We start from the raw sequence: 10,226 nt of genomic DNA on the forward strand, positions 1-10,226 counted from the left end.
TTAAGTGCTCGCGCTCCGCTACTGGCGGCCCGGGTTCGGATCCCGGGCGCGCACCGACGCACCGCTTCTCCGGCCATGCTGAGGCCACGTCCCACATACAGCAACTAGAAGGATGTGCAGCTATGACATACAACTATCTAATGGGGCTTTGGGGGAAAAAAATAAATAAATAAAAAAAATTATTTAAGAAAATAAGCTATTAAAGGTTACAGGTGGAGAAACTGAGACCCAGAGACATTAAAAAGACCCAGAGACAGGCAGGAACAGGGTGATGGAAGTCTGATAGTAAACCACTTTCTCCTTCTGTTTTTCCCACAGGCCTTCCTTAACCAGGAAGCCTAGTCAGCATCCTGAACAAGGATACCCTCCTGAAGATGGTTGCATTTTTCTTGAGAAGGGATAAGGAAAGAGTGTCTTCAAAGGACACATTTCGCTGTATTCATTTTCCCAGCTCTCTTAAAGCAAAGGAATCCCTCGGTGCCCCTCCCTTGCTTTATTTTTGAGAGGACTTTACTAACAAGTAAACCTTCTTGTCTCTACTCAGAGTCTATAAATAATGAATTGGTGTCTTCAGAGATCAAGGGGAGAATTCGTTCTTCCATACAACGGAAATCCCACCGCAAAGTCAACAGCACATTGCAGTGCCCCTGCACGCCCACGCTCGATGCAGCACAGAAAGGCAGGTTCTGCATCAGGCACTTCCTCACTAGGACCTGGGAGGGAAGCATTAAACCACCTCATTTAAGATGGAGAAACAGATTCAGAAGCAGAGTTGCCCGAGTGCCCACAGCCAGTGCAGGGCAGAGCTGGGATTTAACAGAGGCCTGTCCTACTCCACGTCCATCCTATTTCCCCTGTGCAGCATGGAAGACAAAGCTCCTCTCCTAGAGCATCTTCAGAACTTCGGAAGATCTGTAATCTAACCCAGCGTCATCCAGGCCCACTGCTCTCGTTCCACCCTTGGGCCAGCCTCAGAAATCCATTCACTCCCACCTGAGAAACTAAGGCTTTGCCAAGGGCTACCCCAGAGTAGGGCTGAATCCCTGAATGTTGCTGTTCTGTGTCTTTCTCAATCAAAGACGAGGCGGAGTCAGATGGAATCCCGGGGTCAGACATGGCGGAACTCCAGCACAGGCCAGAAGCAAACTGGCCTTGGAAAATGGGAGGGAAGCAGAGGCCCTGAAACCAGACCAGATTCTCCTCCAGGATTCATCGTTTGCAGCAGTGGGATTGTACGTTGCCTCACTTCTCTGAGCCCCAGCTTCCTAATTGGGAAAATGGAGATAGTAGAACCTTCTGCCTATCTAACATCATTATATTGACAATCAAAAGAAGTAATGCAAACAGCCCAGGTGTCCCTCAACAGGGAAATGGATAAACAAACTGTGGTAGAACTATACGATAGAATATTACTCAGCAACAAAAAGGAACAAAATACTGATATACGCAACAACACAGATGACTCTCAAAAGCATTATACTAAGGGAAAAAAGAGAGACACAAAAGACTGCATGATTCAATTTATTTATGAAGTTCTCCAGCAAGAAAAGCTAGCCAGTGATGATAGAAATCAGGACAGTGATTGCACAGGGCTGGGGTGGGGGAAATTGACTGAGAGGGGACAGGAGGAAACTTTCTGGGGTGATGGAAGTGTCCTGTACCTTGATAGTGTATGCACGTGTCAAGACTGATCAAATGCACATTTAAGATCTACACCTTTCACCAAATGTGAATTGTACCTCAATAAAAATGATGATAAAATTTAAGACCTTTGTAAATAGAAGAGCTTTGTACAAATGTAAAACAGCACAGTTGCTTACCAAAATACTCGTCCTCTTTTTGTCACTGTCTGGTCAGGGAAGCTCATACAAGTGACTTGTGGTGGCTCCAAAAACTGCACTTAATCGAGGTTGCTTTCTTTTGTTATCCAAAGTTTATGACTGGAGCTGAACATAGGGATTTCTGAGAAAACCAAACAGCATACAAATGAAGCAACACTAAGTTTAGAAATAATGAGTCATATTCTAATAGCAAAGTGGCATATGGGCCATTCCACAGCATACACACATTTCCTCTACATCAGACTCCCTAGATTTCCATAGGAAAGGGAAGACGTTGCTATTTAAAATTTAGTTCAAGAAAAGCAAGCAGCAATAAAAAGAATAGTCATTTGTATTGAGTATACCAGCCTCTTCCAAAATGTTGTTTCTGCTCACAACAGCCCTGCAAAGCAGATGGCGTTATCTGATTTCATAGATAAGAAAGTGAAGGCTCAGGAGCAGCTAAGTTACTAATTTAAGATGCCAAACCTGTGTGTCTGTTGTCTGACTCCATAGCTCCTTTACTCTATCTTGACAGATTATACATATTTTCCAGTCTCACTTATCATTCTTCTTAGTTATCTTCACAGTGGTAGGTAATTGTCTCATTACACAACAGTTATAATAGTAATATTTAACATTTAGTGAGCATTTATCAAGTGTCAGTAATTTAACATTATTAACTTATTAAATTTACCTAAAACTTACTAAGAGGTAGACATTATTACTAGCCTGATTTTACAAATGAAGAAACTGACCAAGAGGAGTAAAGGAACTTTCCCAAGGTCACACATGTAGCAAAGAGCAGAGCCAGGACTTGTGTCCAGGCAGCCTGGATTCAAAGGCCATGTGAGCATCCCAACCACTGCACTGTCTTTTCTCAATGCCAGTCAGTGGGTGGCTTAACTTGGAGAAACCCAAAGTGCAAGGCACTATACTATAGGACCGAAACCTTTATCTCAGAAAAGAGTAGAATCATTTTTAAGTTTCCTAGGAAAGATCTGCAACCAGAGGCTAGTCCACGATTGTAAAACAATGTACATCTTTTCCTATTTCTGTCTAACTCATAAGAGCAGGTGGGGCTATCAGTATATCTACAGTAGATGCAAAGACAACAGAACTACACAAATCTTCATTAACAAGTATCCTAAAAAGGTCACAAGGTCAGGACATGACTCTATCATGATTGGCAATCTCCTAGAAAATTTCATTCATCTAGTCTAAATGTTCACCTGAATGCCTCCAAAGGGTATGTCAGATTCTCAGAGTAATGGCTTACTATGCAGTAATGGGAGTAGAAGGAGGGGTGTAGGAAAGGGAAGAGAGGCTATGAGCTTGAGAAAAGAAGAAACCCAAGTGTTTCTGATACCCTCCTCTTCCTCCTCCTAGAAAATTACTGATCTAAGGCTCATATTCCTATTAGAGGGCTCTCAAACTTTAGCACGGGAGACCACCTGGAGCAGGGGGCCATCCTAACAAGTCCCCAGGTGAGGCTAATGCTGCTGGTCTCAAGACCACACTGTGAGAACCACTGCCCTATAATATTAACCCCTACCAAGGCTCTGCTTAAATACCTCCAACCACAAGGGACACTGTAGTGAAATTAACACCGCCCACCTCCTCAACAAAGCAAGAAGTTACAGTCTTCTTTACTGACAATGAGGAAATGCTACCAAATATTAAGTAGAAAAACACTTTGTAATAATAAATTCTAAACATATTTACTTCTAATATAAAAACAACAAAAGTTGCTACATTTCACTACAAAATAAAAGGGCACACTTTATTTATTTATTTTTTTTTATAACTACCAGAAAGCCCAGTTCAAAACTGTGCACATGCAATATTGATGCCCAGTCAGAAGAAAACCCTGCAGACCGGGAAGCTAATGTGCAGGTTCCGCATAAACGCTAACAGCCCAAGTCTCAGCTGAGCTCGTTTAGCTTCACAAGTCTGGAGCTCCAGTCCCAGTCAGAAGCAGAGATCAATAAAGGCTCCATAATGCTTTTCCGTTAGTTTCCAGACTTTCTTTGCACAAAAAGATAAAGGATGAGCAGGGGTCAATAGTGTGGTAGACATACCCTGTGTCTGCCTGCTCACTAGAGCTCACTACAGTTACATAGAATCCAGCAGCACTTCTTTAGGGGGTTTCTGTATTTTTCTGGGGTCACTTTGGAGAGATCCTCCCCTCACCCCTTGGTTTGTTACCAATTCACCAAATCCTACATATGAAAGGGGCCTTAGAAATCTTCTGGCTTAACTTCACGTCAGCCTATATTGCAAGAATCTTTCCTACAAAATTCTTAGGAGATGTAAATACCACAGTCTTCAAAAAGGTGAAGACAGGTCTTCAAGACTTCTCTCTTTCAGAGTAACTTTACCTGGCTCCCTGACCTATTCTTCACATGATATGATGTTTAAAATAAATCCTTCAAAATTATGGTATCTAAAACAGCCTTGGAAGGGAGTCAAGACTGCTCAACTAATTGGCCATCACAAAAATAAAAACCCCGAGAAGGGACGAAGTCAGCATGTGTTGGTCATCAGTGTAGGAACAGTGAGCACAGCTAGACAGAGGTGCTCCATAAATGCTCACTGGATACATTAACGAATGGAGGAGACCATCATAGGCATTCACAGCTGTAACAACACTTTGTAACTTTCCTGAATAACCCTAAATGACTTGTTCTATTGCTGAGGGTCCCTGAGGCTGCAAAGACACAAGGTTTGGCTTCAGATCAGAAGGAACTGTGTTTTATACCTAAAATACTTGCTACTGATACCAAAGGGACACTTCAAAATAGTCAGAGGAAACTTAAAGTGTATTAAGCCTTAGATGCAAATATGAAACATTATTAACTATTGGTGATGTAAAATCTTTCTTTTCTTTTCTTTTTTTTTTTTGGTGGAGAAGATTCACCCTGAGCTAACATTTGTGCCAATCTTCCTCTGTTTCGTATGTGGGTCACCACCAGAGTATGGCCATTGATGAGTGGTGTAGGTCTGCGCCCAGGCGCCCAGGAACAAAACCCAGTCTACTAAAGCGGAACACGCCAAACTTAACCAATAGGCCACCAGGGCTGGCCCTAAAATCTTTCGAATTTTTAATTTTAGTTGGATCCTAGCAAGGCTCTGTGGGTATAGGAACACGAAGTCTACCCAGAAAGAAAATTAGACCCTTAGTTAACCCATTTAATCCTAGATTATAATTTTGCCACTTAAAAAAACCTTCCATTATCCACTTCACTGTCGAGGAAGTAAGAAAACCAATAACCACTGAGCACCTGCTCTGTGCAAGGCTCTGGGAAAGACTCCTACAAACACTGTCTTCTTCGTCACATCGATAGGCACTAACCTTAAGAGAGCCAGGTAATCTAGATATCCAGATATCTTCTGAAACCAAAGGTAAGCCAATCAGGCAAATGATTTTTTTTTTTTTTGGTGAGGGAGATTGGCCCTGAGCTAACATCTGTTGCCAATCTTCCTCTTTTTGCTGAGGAAGATTAGCCCTGAGCTAGCATCTGTGCCCATCTTCCTCCATTTTGTATGTGGGATGCTGCCACAGCATGGCTTGATGAGTGGTGCGTAGGTCCACACCCAGGATCTAAAACCTCGAACCCCAGGCCACTGAAGCAGAGTGCACAAACTTAACCACTACACCACTGGGCCGGTCCCGCAATCAGGCAAGTTTGTGTTAAATTTAAATTCAATGATCCAAAAGCTAAGTTGAAAAGAAAATTTCTAACACCTAACACACACCTTGCACATGTGTTAAATGACTAGAATTGGAGAAAATAAACATTGGCTTTAGCAGATAAGAGTAGGAAAGATATTTTCCAGTCAAGTCAGGAAGTCTATTTGATATCGCTGGAGAAGGCAGGCATTCCAAAGGAATTTGATTATTTCCTCATGAACGACAAGAAAAGTCAATCAAAAGGGCTGCAAATGATGTTTTAAAAGGATACAGGGAGAAAAAGGATGATCATCCCATCCATAAGTATATGAGGGCTCAAATAAAAGTGTATTGTTTACTAGGATGGTTAAAAAGCAGAGTGTCACCTGAGCACATTTGCCACTAAGTCCTGCCTCCCACCTCTCATTCTCTATCCTGTCTCTCTCCCTAGCTGAGCTGCTTTTTATTGCTCTTTTCATTCTAGGGGTGAAATGTCTTTTCAACATCCCCATCTTCATTTTTCCTCCCTCCCTCTCTCTCCTAGGGGACATGATATAGAATCGAAGCCTTCAATTTTATAGTCCTTGATTGGAAAATTTATAGTTCTCCCCTACAAATGCCTCAGAGTTTTTTAATGAGCTTCAGTCTTGTTTAAAACTTCAAGGTTTTATAATTACTAAAATTGTCTTGAAATCTGCTAAGTTCAGAAAACTTTGTTCTAAGCCTCCATGAAAGATAATTTGAAGATGGATTCGTGAAAAGTATGATTTTTGCAGACCCAGAGAAGGAGTACGCACTGCAAGAGAGTATGTATCTAGGAACGCTTGACCAGTTGTAAAGCCAATCATTGAATTAAAAAGATAATATTAAAAGGCACGATTGAAAAAAAAATCCCTGTATAGAAGATTTGGGGCAAATGAAATGTGCCATCACCAAGATACACTGACTCAAACTATTACATTGCAACAGTGGAAACAATGAACACCCGAAGCAGAAAAGAAAAAAAGCAGTGTGTCTTAACATAAGACATTTCCAAAGGGAAAGGGGATTCCAAGTGCTCGTTTTGTTTCAGCTCTTGATCTGCCTCTGAATTGCTCCTTCCTTTGTTGTTATGGATTTCAAAATCAGAAGAAGGGCTTAGCATTTATTCATTTGTTTATCCCCTTGAATGCCTGCAGGGAGGGGGGTGCTGACGTGGAAAGGATAGTATCTTCCTGCCTCTGCAGCTTCTAAAGCTCGAGACAGCCTCAGAGCCAAACGCCTCAAAAGGAAGGACACAAGGTTGATGTATTGCTCACTGAAGTGACTTGTCCTGCTTATAAACATCAAAGAACTCAACTCTGTGCTCCGAGATTCCACACAGCGTCAGAGCCAGCATCAGGTCCTACTGTGGGTCCTAATTCACAGTTCTGTTGTTTGTTCCGCAAAATCCGGTCCTTGATTGCTAAATCCAATGAGCCCACTCTGGCTCTGTTCACCTGGGGCCTGAAATACCTTCAGTCTTCAGAAAAACTTACATTTGAGTTTGCAGTTTCCAAAGACATCTCAAAGAGACTTCTGGGTATGCCTTTCACAAAATTATGTTGCATCCAAACAGCCACTGCAGTAAAAATAGCTTTCACCCTTATAACCTGGAATGGATCAGATATTATTCCCATAACAGTTTGAGGAAAATGCCTAGGTAACCTGTTATTCAAAATTGTATCTCAACTTTGCTTAGCAACAACAATATTCTGATTCTTCTCTTTTTAAGAAACTATGAGCCTACTTGAAACTGAGATGAAAAAATAGTCTTCCAATTTTTATTTAATTTTCTCCTAAATTAAACTTGGATACTCACTATGGAAATGCAGCTTCACAATGAAAGTCATCACCTCCCTACCATTTGCTATCTCTAAGAAACTCCTGAATAGAAATGTGGAACTGCTCTATCTCCTCCAAATAAACTCGCTTATCTATGTTAATGGAAAATAAGGTTAACATGAAATAAAACCCAAGTAATTCAAATATTTTACTGTAAATACTCATGTTACCTCCTACTTATTTTTACCAGAGCTGCTGGCAAATTAAAAACAAAAACAAAATAAAACCAAACAACTTTGTAAAGATTCTCTCTTATTCTCTAGCTAAGTCACTTCCTAACTAAATAACTTCCTCTCCCATTCCAACCTCAAATTCAGAAGTCAAGCTTGTGACTCAGCAAAATTACAAAGTCCTTGGACCTCTAGAATGATCTAAATGTAGTGGAATTACAAATGTTACACCCACATATGCCAAGGGTGTATTTCATGGTCTCCAACAAATGTGTACCTTTCCTTTATATTAATTGGTTTGACTCTCAAACAATTGATAAGATAGTAAATATGTGGTTAAGAGCAGTTCAACTCACATCTCCTTCTGCAAGTTCTCGTGTATTTCACTCCCATTTCCGAAGCCCCTGTCCCTCTACTTACATTTTCCTACAGAGAAAACATATTTTATTATCGCAGCTTTTAACCTGGCTTCCTTGGAGAATACTTCCTGGAGTATTAGATCATTTCTTTTTTAACCATTTATAATTGAAAATTTCTTTTATCTTGGATCCAGGCAGCCATCATCATTCATCCAGTTCAGACCTGAAAGGCATCAGTCAATCACAGCAGTTCCTTCTAGGCCACAGTGTCTAATACCCTAGATAACAGGCATTTTCTTAATGTACCTCTTGTTTTCACGGTCAAGAAACCGTCAGCGGGACTTCTTTCCCCTTTTTACTGAGAGTTGTGTAATCAGTAATATTTAGCCAGGGCTAGCACTCTCCTCCTGGTCCATTTGGTTGCTTCCCCTTAACAATGTCTTCCTGGTTGGAAATTCCTCTCAGTAAATGCTCGACACTCATACCGTGCTCTCCTTTCAATTGCAGTAATTTAACACCTATTTCATCCCATGAGCTTCCCTATTGGATGCTCAACCAAATGCTTAAGTGGATGCTCAATTCTAAAGGCTGAAGCAGAGACAACATTCTAGGAGATGTCAACTCATAGAAGAGATCCCTACCTTTGAAACACAAGTAGAAAAGAGAGTCTGGAAGGTTTCCTACATCTTTAACTCCATCTCCAGTAGTTAGACCTTAACTTCCATCAAGTCAAGATTCTTGTACCCTCGCATCATTGAGTCACTGAAATGGAGATAACTGTAAGCCTCATTTCCAAACACTCTGCTAATTTAGAAGTCCAAGAAAGAAATACGTCTCCTTAGTGAAACCTTTCTTTTAGCCCTGAAGGAGCTGTTTAATATGACAATATACATTTTTAATGTAATTCAGTAAAATCACTTAGTGCCATCCCCCTTTGTCTCCTGATCTTCTCCATGTCCTTCTGGCTCAAATGCTTTCAGAATTAATACAATGCTAGGGGGAAATGTTGAACTGTGCTCTAATTTTATATTTGACATGGACTGAGTGTCTTTGGTCACATTATTAACATTTTTGGCCTTAATATATTATCCATCAGTTAACTTTCTTATTAAATAGGTTTAATACTTTTCCTGTTTTGTTAATGGGATGCTGTAATAAAAAAGGAAATGATATCATAAACTTTCTATAGATATAAAAGATATCTTCTCAATTCACTTCAATAAGCACAGGGATTGCCAACCACAATTCAAGACACTAAGTCAGGTAGGAGAGATTCAGGGTTGACCAAGACATAGTTCCCAGCCATCACTAAGCTTCATTCATATTTGAAGGGGGTTTAGGACAAGAGTTTAACAAAAGAAATGCAAGACTTGTACACTGAAACTACAAAACACTGTTGATAAAAATTAAAGATCTAAAAAAGTGAAAAGACAACCCATGTTCATGGATCAGAAGACTTAATATTGTAAAGATGACATATTCCCCAAATTCATCTACAGATTCAATCTGTAGAAAGGGATAAAACCTGTATCAAAATTTCAGCTGCCTTTTTCACAGAAATTGACAAGCTGATTCTAAAATTCATATGAAAATGCAAGGGATCCAGAATAGTCAAAACAATCTTGAAAGAGAAGGACAAAATTGGAAAACCAACACTTCCCAAGTTCAAAACTAATTACTACAAAATTTATTACTACTGTAAAGCTACAGTAACTGAAACAGTACAGTATGGCTTATAGCTAGTTATATTGATCAATGGAATAGAACTGAGTGTCCAGAAATAATCCCTTACATTTATGGCTCTCAGCTTTTGCTGCTATAACAAAATATCATAAACTAGATAGCTTATAAACAACATAAATTTATTTCTCACAGTTCTGAAGGCTGGAATTCCAAGATCAGTGTGCCAGTATGGTCCAGGTCTAGTGAGAGTCCTCTTCTGGGTTGCAGACTGCAGACTTGTTACATCCTCAAATAGGGGAAAGAGAGACGGTGCTCTCTGGCCTCTTCTTATAAGAGCACTAATCCCATACATGAGGGCTCCACCCTCTTGACCTAATTACCTCCCCAAGGGCCCAATTCAAAATACTATCACACTGGAGATTAGATTTCAACATATGAATTTGGGGGGGACATAAACACTCAGTCCAAAACAATGGTCAATTGACTTTGGCAAGGGTGCTAAGACAACTCAATGGGGAAAAAAGAATTTTTTCAACAAATGGTGCTGGGACAATTTGATATCCACAAGCAAAAGAATGAATTTGGATACCTACCTCACACCATGCACAAAAATTAACTCAAAATGCATCATACACTAAAACTTCCAGAAGAAAATACA

General features: G+C 40.3%; 1 long non-coding RNA gene across 5 annotated transcripts in view; it reads right to left on the reverse strand.

Annotated features, from left to right (window-relative positions):
- LOC131415003 (uncharacterized) overlaps window positions 1-8,329 on the reverse strand; it is a 46,371-nt gene extending 38,042 nt beyond the window's left edge. The window contains exons 1-4 of one of the 5 annotated variants that reach the window (XR_009222290.1): window positions 8,192-8,329; window positions 7,883-7,952; window positions 7,011-7,093; window positions 1,821-1,962 (exon numbers count right to left, since the gene is read on the reverse strand). This is a non-coding gene — a long non-coding RNA (uncharacterized LOC131415003). Of the gene's footprint in view, window positions 1-1,820; window positions 1,963-7,010; window positions 7,125-7,882; window positions 7,953-8,191 lie in introns of all 5 variants that reach the window. The other 4 variants (XR_009222288.1, XR_009222289.1, XR_009222291.1 and 1 more) reach the window with 4 other exon arrangements.
- Window positions 8,330-10,226: the final 1,897 nt, after the last annotated feature.

This window comes from Diceros bicornis, chromosome 15 (assembly GCF_020826845.1).
Source record: "Diceros bicornis minor isolate mBicDic1 chromosome 15, mDicBic1.mat.cur, whole genome shotgun sequence".
In the NCBI taxonomy this organism is placed as follows: Eukaryota; Metazoa; Chordata; class Mammalia; order Perissodactyla; family Rhinocerotidae; genus Diceros; species Diceros bicornis.